The 25,407-nt window shown below is 31.2% G+C and overlaps 1 protein-coding gene across 4 annotated transcripts in view; it reads right to left on the bottom strand.

The window, feature by feature from the left end:
* The window catches only part of LOC143064119 (muscarinic acetylcholine receptor gar-2-like), a 107,155-nt gene that overhangs the window by 57,121 nt on the left and 24,627 nt on the right, over positions 1 to 25,407 (bottom strand). For 3 of the 4 annotated variants that reach the window (XM_076236701.1, XM_076236704.1, XM_076236703.1), the window contains exon 2: positions 16,976 to 17,055. The gene's annotated coding sequence lies outside the window, so the exon portion shown is untranslated. Of the gene's footprint in view, positions 1 to 16,975; positions 17,056 to 20,257; positions 20,546 to 25,407 lie in introns of those variants that run through there. The other variant, XM_076236702.1, reaches the window with a different exon arrangement.

Genomic DNA, 25,407 nt, shown 5'->3' with positions numbered 1-25,407 from the left:
TTTAAATAGTCAACTTCTGTATTGTATTTGTTTGTATAGCGTGAAGAAATATCGTTTGAATTTTCTCTAGAAATTGATGAGAGCTTTTAACAACATTTTGAGTTACGAATTAACAACACAAACTTATGAACACGATTAAAAATTATAAGTGACACTTTTACAATAGAAGCTCTGTGCATTTACCCTTTTTCGTGCTGTTTTATTTAAATATAATTTACATGGCGCCAAATATATTAGATACTAACTGAGAGCAATTTTAATGTTGGAACTAGATGTAATGTAATGTGATTGGGAAATGGCCCTTATTACTATGAATATAAAACTTTTTATCTATTTCGAAAAATGAATATGTCATACAATCATTTTCTTACCAGTTACATGTAAGCATGTTAATTGAAACAAGTTGAAGCCCACATTGCATTGACATTTTGTGAAAAGTCTAATTGAAAAACTTGTATATTGTATATTAGTCTGCAAATATTCTGCCTAGTAAGCGAAACCTTTTACGGGTTTTCTGTATGGATTTTGCATTGTTAGTACTGTTCCATAAATCATATGCTTCGCAATGTCATTTTATACAGATGGTTAACAACATTCAAAAATTCAGCTTTTCAATTTCATCATTCATTTCTGTTTGTACAGTGAGTTTGAGAAGAAAAACAAATACGTATGCATTTCTTTTCTTTTTGTAGAGAACATACAGTTTCGTGACGTGCATGTTGTGTTAAAAATACTATTTTTGGTCGGGTTATTGTCTCTTTGGCACATTCCCCATTTCCATTCTCAATTTTACTCAATTTTATGTTTAAAATCAATGAATGAATGATCTATTCAATCACGAGTTAATAACAAAACTGTAGTTTCAGTGGTTCCTCTGTTGTTCTCTTTAAAGAGAGCTAGATGAACTCATAAACATGCAAGCTACTAAAGAATAGCGAAGAAAAATTACAAATCTTAATTATGCGACAATTGTGTTAAATTGTAAATTTATTGGATATTTTGAGCAACAAATGATAGAATTACTAGAACTATTCTCTAGAAGTTTTTGTTCATTTTGAAATATTTAAGTGTTTTAGGGAAATATTTTCAGAGCTTCTAGTAACTGCAATAGGCCAGTGAAATATGCAATCCGACATATATTGGTTATTTTATAGTATTTAATTGAACTACATGTATTGTGTATTTCAAATCTACTCTGAAAACTTTCACATTTTAATGGATTTGCTCCTTGAACGTTATATGATAACACATGACGCAAGCCAAACCTTGCATCACTACTTTTTCTTAAGCCTTGCACAGATAATAATGAAAAATATAGAAAAGTACGGTTATTTCAAATAGAACGAAGTTATCAATTTAAATAGTCAGGAATATGCCAGTTGTTGTCCGGTTCATGAGTTTGAGTTTTTGATAAGGGAATTTCCGTTTTGAATTTTCCTTGGGGTTTAGTATTTTTTGTGATTTTACTTTTTTATGCTCTAAAATGTAACAAAACCAACAGAAAGAAAGAGCAAGTAGTATCATAATATTTTTGAAAATCTGGCATCCATTGCTATTGATTCGGGTATTCTGTTTTTCGCCGGTAATAACATACAATCCGGACAGTTAATACGAATTAAAGTTAACGTCGTTCGGACAGTATTTAAAGCAAATTTGACGCGCATTGCAATTCGAATTATAATTTACGTTTGGACGTAAAACGTTTCAAATGCGAATTAAGGATGTACTATAAAAGTGAGGTTAGGTAAAAACTAAGAAATTAAGAAATTAAAATTGATACTATAAGCTGGTAGAGCATCAATTAGGGATAAAGATAAGCTAAAAATATTGATAGGTCATGGACCTCCTTTTCGAGATATTTGAGATTTAAAATATGGCGGGAAAAGGCTGACTCAGATTTTTACCTTATATTTGCATTGGTATTATTTGGGACTCAAAACCAAAGAAAGAAAATCAAGAATCTTCTAAAATTTTGGTAAATGACCTTTCATGAGCTATTAAGTCTTACTAGAACACACCCGCGAAATCGCTGGCATGTACAGCTTGTAAATTGTTGTAGGATGATTTTTTGTGAAAGATATGATGACTGGAAAATATCATTTAAGGTATGAAAAGCCCTCTCCCTTTTTTTCAAAGTCCATTATGTGTTTCCTTTCTGTTAAATTCAATTATTTTCATGTTTCTGGCCTTATACCACAATTATTTTTTCCCTTTTGCTACAATGCATTTGTTGGTAAAAGTCCAATTAAATTAAAAATTTGCACCGCTTCAAACATGAAATAATCGAAACCGCTTATAAACCATAATTATTCTAATAAAATATGCTTCTAGGACAATTCATCAGTGCTGTTCCTTTTGAGAGCCCTATTAACATGCCTATAGTAGGATTTGAATCTCGTATAAATGACTCAGTAAGGCTCATTTGTGGGGTGGTCTGAGCGGTCCTGATCCCGAAATCCCGGGCTTAAAAACATGAAATCCCGAGGTGCGTATTTGAACGAAATTCATATCCCGACATCCAAAAATTAAAAAAAAAAATATTCCCGCATCCCATAAAGATCAATCCCGAAATCCCGAGCTTAAAAACACCCGATCCCGACGTCCCGAATAAGTCCTGCCTCCCTCTTATCTCTACCCTACTTTTATTTTGGCCAAATCACTACTTTCACTTTCAACAATAAATTTTTATTTCCCATTTATGGGAATTATGTTTTCTAGTCTGTTCGTCCGTTTGTTCGTTTGTCCGTCTTCCTGTCCGGCTTCAGGTTAAAGTTTTTACTTACAACAATACATTTTTATGCCCCATTTATGGGAAGTATATTTTCTAGTCTGTTCATCCGTTCGTTCGTTCGTCCGTCTGTCCCGCTTCAGGTTAAAGTTTTTGTTAAGGTAGTTTTTGATGAATTTGAACCAACTCGAAACTTAGTAAATAAGTTGCCTATGATATGATCTTTCTAATTTTAATGCCAAATTGGAGATTTTACCCCATTTCACGGTCCACTAAACATAGAAAATGATAGTGCTGATGTGGCATCCGTATACTATGGACACATTCTTGTTTCCACATGTTTTACTTACTTCAATATATATGCAACTGGTATGAAAACTTAGACAGTAAATATTTCAGAAAAAAGTAGACAGAATACAGAGAGTCTCTGTATATTATAGGAGTATAATCGTAGTTTACATGTGAATAAACGTGAAAAATAATTGTCTCCAAGGAGGTATAATAGTTGTGGTTCTTGCGATCTAAAAACCATGATTTGGAGAACGCTCTGATTGGCTTATTTATTTTTCATTTTTGTAATCTATCATACGATTGGTTGTTCTTGTGCATGTTTAAAATCGGAAGTCTTATCTATGACTAAAAGTCAGTCTGATAACGGAAACAATATCCGGACACATATTTTGTCGTTTTTCTCCCAAAATAACTCAATCTGAATAATCATAAGAATGGATGACAAATGCGACTATGCATGTTACCTGAAGAACACAAAGGCATGATGATTAATTTATTTTGGAAGGAAGAGAAGAGAAGCGACACACAAAATGAGGTCTTCTCGTTTAATAGTATAGATATGAAAAAATAAATGGGTGTTATGGGGCAAAATATTTTACATTGTATTGTATGGAAAAACACCAAGGAGTCCGAACATTTGACACAAATTCCACAACCTAACCTAAGTACATCCTTAAACTAATTCAAATTAGTTAATGCGAATCAAATTCGAATTACGTGTGAACGCAGCCTTATATTACTTAAACACTATTCAACAACTCTGAACATTAATGTATGTAAAATGAACATGTATCATACCATAACGAAGACAAAAGCATGGTGTTGTTTGTGTGTAAAAAGACTCTATAAATGAATAATGCACCGACAACCACTTAGAATCCCAGCATAAACACTTTTACGGACTTACAAATGGCTCTTAATGGTAAAGTTTAAGTAATGTTTTCGAAAGTTTTATAGACGCCATCCTGACTTGGTTAAATAGATGACCATAAATATGTTCCATGTGTCGTATCCATATTGCTTTCCTCGTTTTGAATGATCATCAAATTTAGTTGGTTTGACGGGTGATATGTCTACTAATGGAAAAGGATAGTCATTCCTTTCCTTTTGAAAATAATGTTTACCCTGGTTTTCGATTTGATCCAAAATGTTCAATATTTCGTTTTTTTGTAGAAACAGTTAGATTTGTCAATATCATTTACGCAGCTAATACATCGGAAAATAGTTTTAGATAGGAATAACAATTTTCAAAACCAAGCGCATATTATTTTACTGGTTTTAAACGTGCAACATTTAACCACGATATGCTAAAGACTTTAATTTATTATAATATATCAAATCTTCATTTAACGACATGAATGACACAAGTTGTTTTAATTGATTTCATACGTATAAAAAAGAAGATGTGGTATGATTGCCAATGAGACAACTATCCACAAAAGACCAAAATGACACCGACATTAACAACTATAGGTCACCGTACGGCCTTCATCAATGAGCAAAGCCCATACCGCATAGTGAGCTATAAAAGGCCCCGATAAGACAATGTAAAACAATTCAAACGAGAAAACTAACGGCCTTATTTATGTAAAAAAATGAACGAAAAACAAATATGTGACACATACACAAACGGCAGCCACTGAATTACAGGCTCCTGACTTGGGACAGCAGGGGCGGATGCAGGAATTTTCGAAAGGGGGGGTGCTAACCCAGGGCAAAGGGGGGTGCAGGGGGGTGCAAAACATATGTCCCGATACAAATGCATTGATCGGCAAAAATAAAGGGGGGGGTGCGCACCCCCGGAACCCCCCCTGGATCCGCCACTGGACAGGCACATACATAATGTGGCGGGGTTAAACATGTTAGCGGGATCCAAACCCTCCCCCTAACCTGGGACAGTGGTATAACAGTACAACATAAGAACGAACTATAAAAATCAGTTGAAAAAGGCTTAACTCATCAGATGGACAAAAATACAAGTGGACGTGGCCCGGTACTTATACATCCCGACACAAAAAGACACAATGAACAGATCTGAGAGTACTCGCAGTTATCTGACAGCTAGTTCAAAGCCACTAACAACTAATAAAAAAATCATGCAACTAAGACTAAACTATCAATCCGTACACATCCAACATCCAATGGATTTAGTGTAAAGACGTCATAAACAGCCAGAGAAAAACATGACCTTGTGCAATGCCAAGTTACAGGTATCGACAGATTGTAGATCCATGAATATGTATTTACATATAACATACTAGGAATTTATGACCTTTTTGTACATATTGTGAGGACATACATATAGAAGATAGAGTAACAGACAAGACTAATGAAGGCATAGATAAAGTTTATCGGAATGACACGCATCATAGTATTAATCCTATTCAAAAATGAATTCTCGAGTTAGTACACACCAAATTGGAGAAGATGCTTGCTGATGAAGAACCAAGAAATGAAGTATCTGATGACTGTCATATTTTCAAGTTTGCCTAGTCATGCAGAATGTTACCAATAGCGAAAAAAAGTGTAGTATATCTTCGAACTTTACGCCAGATTTGGTGCATTACTTATTTAAAGGAATGTTAGTTTTATGTTAGTCCTAAATCCTGCGTGTTATGCTCTATAGTTATAAGCTCTCCAAAACCAAAATGTAAAATGCATTCAACATCATTAAAATTGAAAAAAAAACACTTGTATTGTAGACAATTATTTATTCATATCTTACTTCATAGTGCCCGCTTTCTTTCATTTTGGTCTCCCCGATCAAATTTGTGGCATTTTAATGATTTGCAGTGAACTTTTAAAAAATCTAATTTACTTAATGGCCTTTTTATTCTCCGATCGTGCAGTCCAGATGATGATGAACTAGCGCATAAGCACTACTACTTCAGTACTTTAAAGGAAACGTCGGAAAGGATTGCATACCTACATGTACATGTAATTGTTTACATGATTTGAGAAGGGTGTTTGCATACTTCATGTATTGAGAAGAAAATGACTTTTTTCGTCCATGTAAACCAGTGGACTTAGATATTGTGGTTGGCACGGACGTAAGAAAATCATGAAGATATTGTCAGGACTAAGGGTCAAGTATGTCCACTCACAGATCATGCTGACTGCAACTTACTATTATCTGACAATTTCAAGGTTATAATTATTTTACGAGACTAAAAAAAATACAGTTATACAACTGTATTAGAAGAAACTAGAATTTATTGATTATACCTGCGATGCAATAATCAATCTATTCTAATCATGAAGAAGAAAGAGAAAAAAACCTGCTATTTAGTTTTGCGAAACTATGTACAGTCAACGTTGATCGGTTTTCACCTTATTGTGTTTATTAGAACAATAACACTATCCTGCAATTGATAGAAAGGAACCCAAAGTGTCATATTTCTCTTTAGAGTTTGATAAGACCACGGTTTCTGCAATGTAAACAGTTGATTGTCCTGAAAGCAACACTAATTTAACAAGAGGACGAGCGGAATATTTCTATAGCTCAGCATATATCAATTACAAAGCTATGAGTTCTATGGACTTTGATGTATGGAAAGGTTAATGGTTATTTTATCTCTCGATCATCCACCAGCACGGAATCAATCGGAATCACAAAATGTATAGATCATCCTTTTGTATATATTTAAAATGAAATATTGCAAAAGGGAATATTTATTGTCACGTTTTGTAATACAACTTAAAAGAAATAGGCTAGATCTCTTTAACATTATACGGACTCAAAGACTGTGATAAATAAATAAAGAAAAACATTTTATTTGTTGTATTGTTTTCTCCGAAACAGTGACTGCGTCTCGAATCAATATTTTGGTATTTCTTGTCCGACGTCATCAATCATGGCTTTGAAGTACTACTAAATTACGTCAGAAATTAGTTTGAATTCAATACTTGTAGCAGTGCAAACACATACTTGGAACAAAAAGATATCAAACAAGATCAAATTACATTTGTATATGCGCAAAACAGCTTTAAAATAGAAAAGATGCATCAACAATATCCATGACTGTATACAATTTGATTTTCGCAAAGTTATTTAAATCTATTGGGTATTCGATATGTTTACTTAAAACTCATTGAATAACATTCTATATCGTCGTGTTGATGAATATAATAGATGCGTTAGATAAGTTTACCTATAACACAACTAACAATATTATATTTTTTTAAAAATGGTTGCATTCTCTTTGTTTGTTCCAAACCGCCACTAATCGGGAGCATGATAAGTCAAGTTAACTTTAGTGCAGTGGGGTAAAAAATATATGTGGATTTTTGGCCAAAAAATTGCACAGTTCTGACCATAAACCGATGATTTTTTAAATAATTGATTTTCAATTCAAAGTCTTTGTTTTTATAACCCATCAGCCTTTTAAAAAAGTTGTACAATTCTCTCATTATTCTGTAAATAGCATGAAGCAAAAAATAATTACGTAAAAACTAAATACCTTCTGTTCGAATGTTATACATGTAATACAAGCTTAATTTTTATAGCACAGTTCGTGAAATATCAATTTCAATCACCTCAATTGCTACTCGTCGTTTATATGTATTATTACGGTGTTGGCTGTTGTACCCCAATTTTGACATTTTTACCTATTACGTCTGTTTGTTTTGTTCACAAATCGTGGTTATTATGATGTGACTATCACACAAGCGCATGATAGGTCCAGATAGCTATAAAACCTAGTTTGATACATTTAATACAAATTCTACAAAGGGAAATGTCTGTACCATGTACCCAAGTTAGAAATATGACAGTTGTTTTTCATTCGTTTCGATGTGTTTGAGCTTTAATTTGATTTTGCATTTTGATAGGGGACTTTTAGTTTTGAATTTTTCACTTATTTTGTTGATTTAAAACAACACTTTATATTGCATAATGGATATGAGCGTTCCTGACGAATAAGGTAGATCCAGAAAAGCGCTTCAGATGCTTAAAACAACTCTCTGAACTGATTGAAACGATAATACTTCAGGAAAAAAACTTATTTATTATTTTCATAAAAATCAAATGCATGTCTGTGTAATGGCTTTCAATAAAAAGGATCGCTTATTTCAGTACAAATATTTTTTCATCTAAAACCTTTTACCTTTGATCTACTTTGATGTGTCATACAAATACCCATGCCAAGCATGGAGATACTAAAATACAAATGATTATATAACTAGTTTTGGATTGAAAAAGACTTGCGCATGCATTATTAATTTATTTACAACTACAAAGGTAAAAATAGAAAATTTTACCGCCTTTACAAACAAAAAACGTTCCCAACTCGATGCTTTCTTGCGTGCATAAAAATGTGAAAGACACTAAAATTTCAAGCAAACTCGTACATTTTTGGATTTTTTTTTCAAGAATCAGAAAAATAAAATTTGCAAAATAGAAGAGCAATATTTCAAGCACCACTTATATCGTTTATTACATTTTGGTGTACGGCTGCAAAAATGAATTATAGTTAATGTCAAAAATTTTGAAACAATGAAAGAATGCATCAGGGGACAAAAAAGCATACTTGAAATATAGAATTAAATTCTGATGTGTATTTTTGGAAGAAAGCATAGTTTTTTTACGTTTATCATCAACAAAAACGTGCAAATTAAAAAAAAATCCAGCATCTTAATTAGATATCTTTGAGGTTTTTGCATTTCACATAATTAAAACAAACAGCAGAATTTGTGTTTTTTCTGTGGAAAAGAATATAGACCCAAAACTAATTCAGTCCAAGTGAAAAGAGGGTTAAATTGCGTACATGCATACATGTATGTTTTAGGAAGTAGACCAACACATGTGGCTTTGCATTTATTTATATATAAATGTCGACTATGATCATAGTACTAATACAAATAACAGCATTTGTAATAAGATTCCCGTTGATAAACTAAATCATTCAGAATAGCATTGCATATAGGAATTATAATGGGGTAAGGCAGCAACCATTTGATTTTCTGGGGGGGCTATGGTTTTTTTTGGAAAAAAAAGTTTGTTTCCAGGTTTTGGTGAAAAAAATAATTTGTTTTGGACCCTGAGAAAAAAAATTGTTTGTTTCACCCTCAGCTGCCACTATATGTAATGCTAAAATTGAAAGAAAAAAATTGTTTTCGGTTTGTCGCTAAAAAAATAGATTGTTCTTCGCCGAAGGCGAAAAAAAAAGTTTGCACAGAAAAAAAAACCATAGCCCCCCCCCCCCAGAAAATCAAATGGTTGCTGCCTAATTAAAAACAGAACAGGATAATACAAATTTGAGATTTATCATTTTATTTATCAGGGAAATAAGAAACACCGTAAAAGCTTAAATGTATTAGTCACTGAGAGCTACGAATGTATATATATATATTTGGTACCAATAAGCAATGTATTTATCAAAGTTGTACAAAATCGAACATGTGAAATGTTGTTTGTTTATAGTTAACACATGTTTTGGTTAATTATTGTAAGGTCGGTTCGATTGGGATATTGAGTTCATGCACGAGTGAACTCAGGTGGTTTAAAGTCATTCGAGCCATTGTAGTCAAAGTGTACAGTAGCATTTTGCAAAATAAATGATATCATTAATCATATTATTTATTTTCAGATTTGTGGACCACAAGTATGGGAAAACCAGTACAAGCTACTTAATAGCATATATTTATATGAACTTTCAACAATATTATACTCATATTTATATATTTATAATAAAATGTGCGCTTGTCTCTGCAAGTGGCGTCTCCCATGTAAGAGTTTGTGGTTATTGATTAATATTTTATGTTCGTTTGAGTTTACGAATTCGAATTTAAGTTGCTTTTATATCGGTCCAATTTTCCGGCAAACGTTTTATTTATTTACCTTTTTGTTGTTTTCAAGTGAAGAAAATTATGGTGACTTTTGTCTGTATGCGTTTCATTTTTTGTCAGTAGGCCTATTGAAAAAATGATGAAATATAGAGAAATTTGAACATGTAGGCGCACATATGTGACTGGTAAGATATACATTCTCGTAAAAAATCTTCTCAAAAGATGAAGGTATGATAAGATAGGCCACATGGCCCGGAGACAACTTGGACCGTTAATCAGTCAACTCGGCCAAATTAAAAAGTCAACTTTGGCCGTATATAAATCATCTATAGTGCAACTCAGAAAAATTATATAATTAGAGTCTTTACTAAGTACAGTATTTAATGAAAAAGACTATGAAGTATGGGCTTTGATCATTGTCGAAGGCCGTACGGTGACCTATAGTTGTTAATGTCTGTGTCATTTGGTCTCTTGTGGAGAGCTGTCTCATTGGTAATTATACCATATATTTTTATATTAATTGTATATCTGAAGAAAAGTCATATCGTCTCTGATTAAGTACTTTGTGTTTCTTATGCTTCGTACCTATTAGATCCTGATTGAAATACTATTATGCTTCGTTTACAAGGATTTGACAACACTCACTCAACGAAACTTCAGGCTTCAAATGTGCGTGTATCATTACAATAAAATCGTAAGCGTCTGAAAAACTATTAATATAGAAATTAAAACGGAGAGAGGTAGCATCTTTGTAAGCGAAACGTTGATATTAGATCTGTATTTCAAAACAATAAATCAAGTCCTTTCCAACCAGTGATTTTTATAATTTGTTTTAACGTTGTGCTGTTTAACCACTGTTCCGGGTTAGGATAGGATTGACTGCTCACAAACATGTTTAACCAAGCCAAATTATTGATATGTCTGTCCAAAGTCAGGAGCCTGTTATATCTACGTTGATTTATAGCATCCGTAGATTATTTTGCTTATTGTTTTTACATAAATCAGACCGTACATTTTCTTTTTTAATTTCGTTCCTAATCTTGTAATATCCGGTACCATTTAGAGCTAACCTAACGGTGTGGTTTTGCCCATTTTAGAAGTTTGTACGGTAGGCTACAGTGTTAACATCGTCGTCTTTTGATTTACGAGGAATGCTTTTGGAATTGATATTCATAACAAACCTCCTTACTTTATTTATATTATAAAGTACTAAATTTTATCAAAGAACACTTGCATGCAACTGTTTAGATAAGAATCTTTTAACACAAATGATTCTACAATTATAAATATTTTTGAAAGTTTAGATATACCAATTAAAATTTAGTAAAAGAGAGAAGTGATCTAAACTTGTATGTGCAATAGTCAAGTAGCTATAACAGTCTCTATACAATCTATTAAATGACACGACTATTGGTATTGATGAAATGTCAGTTTCCCATAATGGTGTAGAGAAAGCCATTTGACATTTGGAAAATTGCATTAATACGAAATAAATGTACTCTAGATATTCCTGACAGTGAGTTAGGATGACACTTATTCAATACTATCCTCTTACAAACCATCAAAGGCATTCCAGCAATCAAGTATAAAATTACTTTTCCCTCGTATATGTGCACTGACCATTTATGCATGAGTAGTAGGAATTAAAAGACTTTCTTTTAATATTTTTTTTCACGCAGTAGCTTCCCTTTTTTGTGAGAATTGGACATGTTTATACAGTTAAACCGTTTCTTCCTTTAATTAGTTCATTAGATGCCAGCTATCCTTAGGGTAGCAGTATGTCTATGACAAAGAAAGAAAATGAATATTTCAATGCAAAAAGTCGACTTATACTAGAAGTTATCCAGACGAATATTGGAAATTCCAATTTATGTGGTTTTTAATTAGTTTTTTTTACAGAATCGTTGGATCATGGTGGGTAAATTAAATATTAAAACCATTATTAGTTTAAAAATTCTCAATTTATACATTTTAATTTATGATTTAATATAAACGTAGAATACTGATATATAAATCAATGAATTTAAAAATAAAAGATGTGGTATGATTGCGAATGAGACAACTCTTGTGTTCAAATGACGTTGAAGTTAGCAACTCTTTTAGGTCACCTTAAAGTCTTCAACAATGAGCATAACCTAAACAGGTTAGCAAGTTATAAAAGCTCCATAATGACAAATGTAAAACAATTCAAACGAAAAAATAATGGTCTAACTTATGTATATATTAGAATTTGGGTACTTATTGGAAGTGCATATGACAAGAGAGTTTTAATTAGTGATACCTATTTACTATTGACATATTACTGAAAACATTACAAAAGAAACGTGGTATAACCTTAGTACATAAATTAGCAACATTTCCTTTTCAATTAAGGACAAATAAGAATAAAAGAAGAATGGATCTGAGTACACGAATGCCGCCCCCGATGAACAATTCAATTTTCGAAGTTAAAAAGGGGATTAATTTATAATGGTAAATGACATACAACCTAAATTTGAACTCTGTTTGCATACTGTGGTTCGTAACATTGTGCATGAGTTTCATAAACTTTGACTGAGACAAACTAACTTAGTAATAGTGCGGAAACGAAAAAAAGTATACAGGGGCATACATGTTTATGTAACTAGACTCACTACACAAATTCAAACTATGTCAACGAGTTTTAGTTCGTACAATTGTGTGTGAGTTTCAAACATTTGCATAAGGCAAACTTATTAAGACTATACGTGTACTTATGTAGTACATGTTCCATTGAAGACCTTTTTAATTTTCATTGTAAATATGTTGTCATTAGAGGAAAATAATTCGAGACACCACTCTACTTACAAACTAATAAGTTGTCTTCTCTTCAAAATATTAAAGAACTAAACAATATTGGTAGATATTTAACATAACCCGAGAGATACGCTGCTGGTGTTCTATGTATGTCATACTCTACGTAATACTTAATATTGTACTATAAGAGTGATTTAATGTATTTAATTGTAAATAACATTTGATTTTATATCTGTTTTTGTAATATGGAGCATGCAAAATTAATTTGTCAAACATTGTATATCCAATCAGCTGTATTTGTTCCATTATTATAAGTCAGAGTGCGGAAACGAAAACGGGACAGATGGAAGGACGGATAGATGGACGGTACAAAAACGGACAGACATATGGTCAATGATAAATGTTCACTTAATTCATCCGTTTCCCGTTGTTTCATGATGTCCATTAAGGAAATGGCCGATTCCGGTCAGGATATGTCCAAATTTGATAAGTCTTAGAAATAATCTGTTCAAAATGGCATTCAGCAAGATTCAGGAATACAAATAGGAAATTTGATATATACTTCTTTGAATACATTCAATACAAATCTAATTATCAATATCTAATAGGTGAAATTTGGATATCCAGATTTTACATGGACAATTTTATATTTCACTAAATTTCAAGTAGTATCCAGGATAAAATAAAGAATTACTACAAGCTTTATTCCGGATTGTGCTGGATATTTGTTGATTTTGTTTTACTCTCAAATATACTGGATAAGTTGAAAAACAAATTCAATGAATAAAATTAATTTATCGATCTGTTTAACTAACAAAATCTGATAAACAATTTGTTTACATTTGACGTAAGCCTTATCGAGTTTCTTTTTCAAATTGTTTATTTACAACATTTTCTAATATGGTATTGTTTAGCAGTCAATTTTGGCAAAACAATATGAACAACGAAGAGTATAACATCTTTTCTCCTCAAAATCAACAGTCTTCACTGAAGTTTTTTTTTCTTCAAATGGTGGAATATGTGAAATTTCTTAGAATTATGACGGGTCCAGGCATTTGACTTGGTTAAGGGCTATTTAATTTCCAGTGGCAATTAACTAATGTATTTTCAGCACGAAAAAGTATTAATCAAACATCAAACTGACTTAAGCTGTTTTAAGAACAAAGTGAGCACAAATACGACTTGTTCTGGGTATAGATAAAGAAAAATATTGAAAACGTTGTTTTCATTCAGGCAAGTAATGGTAGTTATATCACTCTATATGTTAGACTAGTATAACACAGAATAGTTTCATTTAAATATTATTAACACAACTATTTTTATGAATTGAGTGTTTAAAAATAGTCAGCTAGTACACAATGTACTATACAGATGTTACCTATCTCAATTTCTTCTATAGTATGAATAAATATAAGAAGATGTAGTATGAGTGTCAATGAGACAACTCTCCATCCAATTCACAATTTATAAAAATGTTCATATTGGAATTCAAATTTCCACAAGGTTTTATTAAGTCTAATTAATAATAAATCAGAATTCCAATTTATTTTCTATATCCTACTGATTTTCAACTTGTACTGTTCCATATACTATAACATGCATATTATGATATGCATTCAGAAATTCTACAAATAACATATTCGAGGTTAGATATGATTTATCAACTTATTATTCTGAAAATATTTTATGAAATCCATATTCCAAGATTTTCACATTATTTTTATCTGTACATAAATTCTGCAATAAAAAAAACTTTCTACACTTCAAGTTTGGAGATGAAATAAAACAAAAAAGATATCAACCTTTTAAAACTTTAGGTTTGGAGAAGTAACGCATTCAAATAAATGTTCCGTTCAAAGTTATTTCTTTCAACTTCTCGTAAATTTCGTTGATATTTCACGAAAGTCGTACTCCTGATCAACATGAGAAGGTTTGGAAACACTCCAATAAATTCAAGCATTCCAGTTAGGAAATTGTGGAAGTCAAGTTGACAAATCATAACAGACGGACGGACAATGCATGGTAATCTGCACTTAAGCAAGGTTTGGTCGAGTTTAAAAAATGACAATCAGCTAGACGCCGGAGTGAATATATTTTACCCCTATTACACTGCAAACAGACAAGAAAATAATTAAAATATTTAATATGACAGTTTTATACGTGTCTATCCAGGCTTAGCCAGGATACGTCAGCCAAGATAATGAAATAAAAATGCAAATTGTCAATTCTTTATGTTTGATCTCTTATATAGTGTTTACAGTGCTAGATCATTTTCAAAATTTCATTTTAGATTAGTAGAATATATCTGTTGATTTAATTTTAATTTTATACAAATCTTTGTCACGCTTCAAGGCTTTCCCATTTGATGCTTTTGATCCAAGTACACTCAAACTTATGCTTGATTAAAATAGACCAGAAGCAATCAAACGGCTAGTATTGTAATTGTACCCAAATGATACCACTGGGCTACAAAAATGACCGATGTTAATATATTATACTTACATTATACAGACATATATACAATGGGGTTCATTTCTTATTTTAATTATCATCTCTCCAGCACGGCTTCATCTGTGGAACACAATTATGAAAAAAACTTCATGAGGTTCTTTGATGATTCAATTTTATTTTGTATTGTGAATATTATCTTATGTAAATCTACTCTTTTCGCCGTTTTGTATACTCTTATTCTATTGTGTCCACGCAGTAATTATGTCTCTCAGTATGAAGTGTAGATAACTGCTTTGTATTTATACATTTTACGATTATGATGTGAATGTTCGTGAAGAATGTGCTTTATACATGTTTGAATAAAAATAGAAGAATATGGTTTTTAAACTTATTCAACCCATTTGATTCATGCAGTTGGCCTCTTTAACCCCGTTGTTGATGAATTATAAATCTCACGATGTACTCGAAATAAACAGCCTTTGTTCAAATTATAATATTTCACCGTTTTATCTATGATGAGTTTATTTACTTCATCTACAGTTATATATTTATATTGAAAAACTGGTCTACCCTAGTTTTTACTGTCAAGAAAATATTTTGAAGGTTCTTCGAGATGTTGTATCATAATGTCGGATAACGAATGGTAGTATTTTGTTGATAAGATTACCAAATATTAATTTTATGTTTTGATGTCCCCTGAATATACTGGTATAGATTAAAGATCAATATTAAAAGATTATCAAAAATTGTGTCGTCTTTTAAAGGCTTGTAGTTATTTCAGAATCAAGACGGCAATACGCTGTTTCTGTCATTTATGTTTTTAATTCACAAGAAGCATATCTTTTGAATATTGTTTCATGTTTTATATTTCATATTCCCCTTTTAATTTCGTTCTTCTACATGTAACACATTATGTAATTGTAATATTACATCCAATGAGAGATAAGCTGGCATAAACTTTGACATTACCGGAAAGCATAGCATTAACATACGATTTTAGAGGACAGTGAACTAAAGTATCCAGGTCATATTACCTAAGTCCGAGTGTGAATCAATTTTTGGGGTCAAGTTTCAAGAATTACTCCGCCTAATAATCAACGTATCACCTGTTAGAAATTTAAACATACGGCATGTATACAAAAGTCATGTAAATGCTGAATATAACGCAATTTTTATTGTATAACAAGATTGCTCGAAGCTAAAATGGTACAACCAAGAACAAAGATAGTGTGAATAAACTTCGCTTTTCAAACTTTTACCGGGGTTTATGTGCATATGATAATATTTGTCGAAATGATTCTTAAACCCACCAAAATTAATTTTAAAAACATATTTATTGCAAAGAACATCATATACTCAAACAAACCGATTTATCTACTGCATTGCACTTTATACAGAATGTATTTGTTTCACGAAAATAGCGAATTACAATACAAATCTAGAATGTACAATTATTCCATTACTTAAGCGAAATACAAAACTTAAAAAAAAAATATTTTGCAGTACGCAAGTCTAGATTTCCCTAATAATAATATCTAATTTACACATGATTCTACAGCGGAGACCGATCTCAGTTTTCAAAAGAAATAAATCCAAAAAGATACAAATATTCATAGAATATTATAGCACTGAAGAAGAATATAGCTGTATCGTTAGAGCTAACAAAAAAAAAAAAAAAACAACAAAAAAAAAAAAAAAAAAAAAACAACAACCAACAACAACAAATAAACAAAATAACAAAACAACAAAACAACAAAACAACAAAATAACAAACCAAACAGCAAACATATTCAAAATATAAATTGAAAAAAACCTCCACTACTTCTAATACAGATGAAGATTTAACTTTATTTTATAGTTTACTTGCAATTCCTTTTTTCCTTTCATCATTAACTTCAACTGAAATTATCAAGACATCACATATCAAAGAATAGATAAACTTACCTAGAAGTTCTAATTGATCCGGTCTTTTCTCCTTAGATGTGTTGTATTAGCAATAATTTATCTTTCCTCGTTATTGATTCCTGGAATAAAAGAATGCATTTGCTCAGCAGCTATATATTAATCTCGGATCCACTTTACATACAATATTATGTTACAAGGCATTTTTTGTTCGGATTCTATGTCCATACTGGTACAGATACGATAATATTGAATATCTATTTGATATTTAAAATAGTTGCTCTGAAACCCACGTGATCGTCGAAGAATGGTACAGCTGGTTACCACAAAGGACATAAAGATGAAATGGACGACAAATGTTAAATAACACCACGATATCGGTAATATTGGTAAATCATCGATTTCAAATCATAAAGTGGCATGATGTATGTTTTTGCCAATTGAGGTAATGTATTTCAATTACATTAATTATTACATTTTTTTTATATCTCAACAACACCTTAATTGAAATTTAATTACCACGATTTTACAGACCATTGAGCTCTTATAGAACCAACACCGAAGACAAATGGTAAATTGATAACAAACTGTTTGTTCCTTAACTACATTAATTGTTGTATTTGTGCGTGGCTGTTTTTATACTCCAACTTAATGACTTTCCCGAAAGCTATTACATGAACTTTATATTTGTTTTGATAAACGGGCTGTTCATGATTTAAGAAGATTCGCTCATAATTGAAAAGGTAACTAATTTAAATATAACCTGCCATAAAACTAGACTTATCTTAAGATCTTCTTATATTATCAACGTAATTATATGTAATGATAATATTAGAAGATCTCTTCAAAAACCACCTTTAACTTGAAACCATAAACTGTATGTTATATCAAGTACTAAACTGTTTGTCAATTATACTTTATGTTGATTGATGACTAGAAAGATAGATAATGTGCAGAATTATTGTTTGTGACCGATTTTTACTTACTATAAAGCTATCGGAGGTCTAGTAAATAGGCTTATATCTTTCCACAATACATTCCGAAATCTCTGTGCTAATATTAGATTTTGAACATTACTAATTGCAAGATAATAGTTACAATAAACAACCTGTTGATATTCTAAATAGACACAACATGTGTTCGTTACTTATTCTTAAATAATTGCAAACGATGTTTTTACCAAGAAGGAAGCCAGATTGCTTTCATCGAACAATCATTATGCTTTGATTTTTTTTGGGGGGGATATATTTCCATTTTAAGCACCGCTTTAGGGCTGTTTCGTGGCGGCAAGTTTTAATTGGTGGAGGAAGCCGAAGTGCCTGGAGAAATCCACCGACCTTCGAACTCGCAACCTCAATGTTGACTGGGCAGTGATTACAGCATCGAACATTGAAACTTAGGCTTAAAGACAATTACCAAAAAATAGAGAAATAAAAAGAAAAATTACCACTGAAGTCAGGTGGGAATTTTATAACTTTTGTTATCACAACTAGTTCTTCCGGTCACCACTAAATATGCATATTGTGCAAAAAGGTGTCATACTGGCCAATTTCCCATTAACTTGTCATTTTCTGAAAATCCTTTAATTATTTCATACATTTTACAGCATTGCAGATTCAGATCCATTCTAAAAAGTATACACATCATTTTCCTGTATTTTTGAGCATGCGACAAAATTATAGATGTCCGAAGGTATGACGAAAGCTTTTATTTGTCCCCTGAAATTGCAAAAATATTGAAACTACTCCTGATTTTTTTCAATTTAAAATACTGTTGCTTTTCTTAAAAGGCGAACAGGCTGACAATCTGTATACTTAAAGAAAGCGCACGTGTGATGTCCGACACCATGACGTGGTTGTTGAAATTGACTTATTTGATCAAACAAGGCAAACATTTTTCATTTTTAATGAACTAGTACACATTTTCATTGAGGGGCCAGCTGAGGCCAAACTCCGGGTGCGGGCATTTCTTGCTGCGTTCAAGATCCATTGGTGGCCTCGGCTGTTATATGCTTGTTGGTCAAACTGTTATCTCTTTGATATTTTCCCAATTTTCATTCTCAATTTTAATTAACACTGAATTTTTGGATAGATTTGAGCAAAGGCTATCGGTTTAGCGATTGCTTAAATCAAAATATTCATGAAAAGTTCACAAGATGATGCTACTCCGACTGTTTTGAAGTTTTGCAATAATTTCAGGAATATGTGACTCAGAGACAAAATTCAAATCTGCGAACACTGATATTCTATGTTATAATATGACTACCTAAAAGCTATTATTTGGTAGATTTAAAATGCATTTTGAAAATTTATCCAAAAATGTATCAGATAAACTCATCATAGATACCAGGACTAAAATTTTACACTTACGCCAGACGCGCGTTTCGTCTACAAAAGACTCATCAGTGAATAAAAAAAAATGTTGAAAAAGCCAAATACATTGCGAAGTTGAAGAGCAATGAGGACCAAAAAGCACATCCTTAACCAAAACCGAAACTGAAGGGAAAGCAAAGCTATATAGTATCTATCGAAGAAAAATTAATTAATTTTGGAAAGAAATGTTCTGCGATTCAAATTTTAGGATACCATGTAAAATTTGTTATATTTTCAACAGCAATATGCAGTGCTAAATTTGTTATGTAATTTAAATATTATATAAATTTGTAGGACTACAGTTTTAAGACTTACGTTTCTTTAATATTCAGGTATCTGTTAGTTCCAAATTTCTATCCATGTAAGTGCAATAATAAGAAAAAATCATATACCTTCTTTAAAACTTTTCATTCCAAATCTGCATGCAAAGGAGATCCGGATTTTTTTATATGTCACATGCAAATTGATTAAAGTACATTTAAAATCAAAGGATGAAAGATAAGGGGTTGGGTATGTGAATGTATATAAAAATATTGAGTAATATATAAAAAAAAAACAAAACATAATAGCTTCTCAAACATTGATTTAAAACAATTTTTAAAACTCCGGAAAACAATTGTAAAAATGTTTATTGAAAATATGAAATATTTGACCATGAGATATCTAAGCAGTACGAATTTTACAACAAAGATGAATCTTTTTTTTTATATATAAAATTACATGTTAGAACAAAATGGCAATTCGATTCATGATTATTAAGAATAACAATTTTTTTGTTTTACGTTTTTGTTACATGAATGTGAATATAAACATCATGTTATAAATATATTTTATATTTAAACAAAATAGAATTTTCTAAAATATAAACCGACAAAAATATTTCAGTCAATCATAATAACTATAAAAGATAAAAAGGCAAACAATTTATAGTAATACATGAAAAATCACTTACATAAAGACTCTAAAAATATCTTGACGTTCATTACCGTCTTATTTAGGAAACCATACAATATGTTGTTAGAATGCACTCAACGTTAACTCTTTCTCTTTATTTCATGTCCATTTGCAAATATTGACATTTCCTCCGATTTAAAGTTGTTTAAGTGTAATTATTTTTTACGATTCCCGCAGAAGTAAAACACTATTTCTTATTTCACAGTCGATGTCTAATCAAAATGAAATTCATTTTACTGATTAATCACACATTTTCCTTTCGTTGCTAGTACAAATGCGAAACTAACAAGCATTAGTTTAAAGCTGAATCAGTCAGATTCTTTATCGTTATTGGATTCTAATTGTAAATATTGATGGAAATAAACGCTGCATTGATCAGAGTAATTAAACAAACATTGGTAATATTTATCTTTCCATCTACCGAATGTATACAAATCTGAAATATTATTCGTCCAAAAACCAAACACGACAAAGCTAAAATTGTCCCATCTTTGTAAACACATTGTACTGATAGCTACTTATTGACGCATTCTATAGCTGTGATAGTAATCAATTAACATAGATTTGTCTAGTGCTGCAATTTTGGTAATATTTACATAAATTAATATTATATTGATTTCATTTACCAAATATAATAGGAAACAACAAAAATAGATGGAATGATTAATATTTACTTTGCTTTGCAGATCGCAGTTATGACAGATCTGATGATCAGCATCTGATGTTCATATACAGTTCATGTACTTTAATTTAGATATTGTAGATTGATAATTAAAAAATCTCTCAGGGAGGTTTTAGAAGTTATCATATTAATTTAAAAGCTGAAAAATTACAATCTCTGAATATCAACTTCATTTATATCATAGGAACAAACAGGATGTGAGTCCAAATGTTCAACATCGATATTTAATCAACAATGCTAGCGCTCTTCTTTAACTACTTTCGAAATAAGCATATGTGGTGATATGTATCATACGTTTTTTCTAGTTTCTCTTTTTTTTTTCTTTTTTTTTATAGATTATAACTTTGGTTTTCCTGTTTTGCATTGTTTTACACTAGTCATTTTGGGACCTTTTATAGCTTGCTGTTCAGTGAGTCAAGGCTCCGTGTCAAAGGCCGTACTTTGACCAATAATGGTTAACATTTTTACAAATTGTGATTTGGATGGAGAGTTGTCTCATTTACACACATACCACATCTTTCTGTATCTATAATATATGTATAAATGGTAAACAATTAAGTCAGAGACTTAGTTATCACAACTGACATTATTATTTTTTTTATAGATACAAAAATGTAGTTTTAAAGTTTGGTTGTTCCTGTAGAAATCTTATCGTATTACAAACAGTTTATTTTACGGTGATAATGTTTATAGAGCTTGTAAACTTGGATATGATCCATGCTATAATTTTGCTCCTTTGAATAAACCTATGCTGACCGTGTAGTGGATTCCTTGAATCTTGTCCTCATCGATACAAACATTGATTTTGTTTTAAATAAATATAGGGGAACCACCTTTTGCCTCATAGCGACACGTTCAGTCGAAATGGGGAAATAAAATCCGATGCATATTCTTTGCATCTTTAAATAAACTCTTTAAATAAACCGTAGGTGGTATCTTGCATAGAAAATCTGCCTCTATCCAAAATACCCTCATTTCCCATTGACATTCGTAATCCCTGTTGACTTACGTTGCAGAACTCGTCTTAAATATGTATAAACTATTTTCAACAGCAGGTTAACCAAGCAATAATAAATCAATCTTAATTATGGGAATTATGAATATGTGATGAATGACAAAAACTTTCAAATTTAAAGCAATAAAGAATAATGCATACATGCATTTAGTAAATGCACCATCACTTTCTTTCATCATATATTTTCATGACTTTATTATTTGTCTAAATGTACATATTTGAATATTTGCCATGTTATTATGTAACACATAAACTTAGTACCATCTTCCAACTTATTGATGCTTACAAAAAGCTAAATATTTATATATTATAGGTTTTTGGGTAAAACATTGATTTGTCGTTGGTTGCTTTTTGCAATATTTATAGATTATCGTTAATCATCTCAACGAGATTGCTTTTCTCGCTTGAGCCGGTACGGCGAAAGCGAGAAAAGCAATCGAGTTGAGATGACCAATGATAATCTGTTTATCTTATTTTTACCTATGACGAAGTTGTCAATTTCATGTCAATTTCATTAGCAACGTCACGTGCCGCCTTAGTTTCTAGCGATAATTTTTCATCTCAAGCGAGTAGCATGATATTAATATTTATCACAAAAAAGATCAAAGCAAAAATGCACAAAATAGCGATAATTACTTTTTATTGCATTATTAAGGTAAATATTATGCCTTCAGTTTAAAATTTTTCTCATAAGGAGCCTTGTAGAACTTTCTATTCATTACGAGTTTGGCACATTGTTAAAAAAGGCCGTATGTTAACCTTTGACTGTTCACATCTTCATGGATACATTTACGTGTCTTACTGGCAATTATACCAAATGTAATTATTTTCATGTACAATTATTTGTTATACAAAATATGCGAACATCCTACGCAGCCTGGCTCTACAAAATTCAAATTCTATTTTTTTTTAACTGTAAGGTATATGTAACGTAAACTACATGAATGCTATGGTTTGACCAATTATACTATTTTTAAACGAGGGTCTTTGTTTTTAATTTTGAAAGTTTCATATCACACATTCTTAAAAAAATAAGCATTTTTTTTAGAAAAAGACATAATTATAATTTATAATCACAAGCCTGGACTAAAATATGTCTTCAGGTTATATTAATCTCAAAACAGACAGCTTTGTTCGATTCCCCGTAGTTTGCATACAAATTACAGAAAAACGTTAACAAGAAAATCTTATAAGACTTCATTAGAATTTAGACAGATCTTTGAAACTTGGTTAAGACATATCGACCCAATAAAAACCACGATTATATACATCAGCAAGACGTTAATACGCTAATATATCTATACAACACATTGATCATAAATAGAATATATTGAAATTTTATGATCTAATGCACATCAGAAATAGAAATATGTAAATTTTACAGACTGATTTAACAAAAGGTTGGACCCAAGGGTAACATTTTGAACATTGTTTTAATATTGAACTATAACCAATCTAATTACAATATTGATATCTGATATACCAGCTTTAAATGTTTAAACCTTTTAAATCGTTCATTTGTATTATTCTTAACAATGCTTATAGTATCTCTAGACCATGTATTTTAGTTTTTGAGAATAAAGATATATATATATAAACAAAATACACTATGTTCAAATCCAGCTCTGACGTAATATAAAAGCAGAGATGTAGTTTAGCATGGTGAACCAGAAAAAAAACATAACTGGATAAATAGATAAGCAAGTGCGAAAAGGGTAATACTTATCAAATGTGTTATATTTTAAATCATATAAAGATATAACGTTTTTGCCATGTACTTTTAATAACATGTCGTCTTTAAAGGATGTAATGGCACTATTTGTCCCTCTAGTATTAAGAATAACCAGTTTACTAACTAAGCTAATATAGTCTGTTAATGTGATGTAATGATGTTTTTTTAATACTTTCTTACACAAAAGAATCACGCACGAAGAAAAATACAAAAAAAGACTTGTTTCACATGAAACAAAATCATGATGATGGGATTAGACAGGAGACATTCACCACATGAGCACAACAGCAGTTTTTTAAAACAAGGGTCCATGTTGCTTTGTCTTTAGTTTTGCAGACTGTTGTTACTTTTTCGTCGCTTTTTTATTTTCCATGGTGTTGTCTGTTACTCCTAGAATTATAATTGTGCACGTGGTATGTTCTATCTTTTCCCTCTTTCATAAAAGACAATATGCAACCAATTTGAAAGAACATGAATAATCTGTCATTTAAGAGTTTAATTCATCAGTTACAAACATAATTTGATTGATCATATCCAATTTTTAGAAATTTACATGTGACGTCCCTTTATGTTGCGTTGGTACGTGTGACGGACAGTTCGTAATTTTATTATGCGGTTTTTGAGTACTGTTCTAAATCGTTTTACGTATTCGTTGTTATTCTGTGGTAAACATGTCGAAATGAACTGTTCTAATATTTATTTATGTACTTCTCTGTTCTGAATGTTCTTGCATTTATTTGTACTGTATTCCTGTCTTTTAATCTTGTCATTTTAGAGATATATTTAACATTGCCATAAAAGCGTGAGATTTGGTTAGCGCTAAAACTAGGTTCAACTCACCATCTTTTTCGTAAAATGTTCTGTATCAAGACAGGAAAGTGGCATTTGTTATCTAATAGTTCGTTTCAATGTATGTTGCATTGTCGTTTATTTCTTGTTGCACTTCAGTGTTTCTGTTGTTTCGACCGTTGTATCTTCCTCTTATAGTTGAAGTGTTTTACTCGGGTTTAGTTTGTAACCTGGATTTGTTTTCTCTCAATCGATTGATGACTTTTAAACAACGTTACACTACTGTTGCCTTTATTTATGGATTGGACGAAAATAAATGTTTACTACTTCAGAGTAGTCTGAGATTAATCTTAGACGTTTGAGCAGACACCCTGTGTAATTCTGATTACTATGCCATTTTTTTTTAATTTTCAGATTTCATGTCGGCTAGAGCTAAAAGAGCAAAAAGACCCAATAAAACTTATACACTCCAGATTCAAATATGACTATAGTTTGAACCAGGAAAAGAAAAAAAAACGCACGTTATTTTGAAACTAGGGTCAACATGAATATATTGTGCTCGTTTAAAACTACAAGAGGCTTTGCAAGGTTGGATATTACCGTTCAAGAATGTAAGTAATTATATATCCGTTCTATCTTAAATAAATCAAATCCACGGAATAAACATCACACTTATATCATGTTGTTATTTCATTTTCTTTAATACAGAGTTTACATGTGTTTCATATATGGATTATTTAACACATTAGTTGCCATTTTCTTTATCTTCATGTAAATCATTTTTGACATTTAATGTAATAACCAGAATAAACTGCGCATGGGATAAATCTACATCTTCTTGGGAGGTTGATAAGAGTTTTTTAAACATCCGGGTTTCTTTGATTGGCCAGGTGATTGTAGTTTGACAGACAGTATATGAATTGTGCACAT

Source organism: Mytilus galloprovincialis, chromosome 2 (genome assembly GCF_965363235.1).
Source record: "Mytilus galloprovincialis chromosome 2, xbMytGall1.hap1.1, whole genome shotgun sequence".
Lineage (NCBI taxonomy): Eukaryota > Metazoa > Mollusca > Bivalvia > Mytilida > Mytilidae > Mytilus > Mytilus galloprovincialis.
This window is presented reverse-complemented; position numbering and strand designations above follow the sequence as displayed.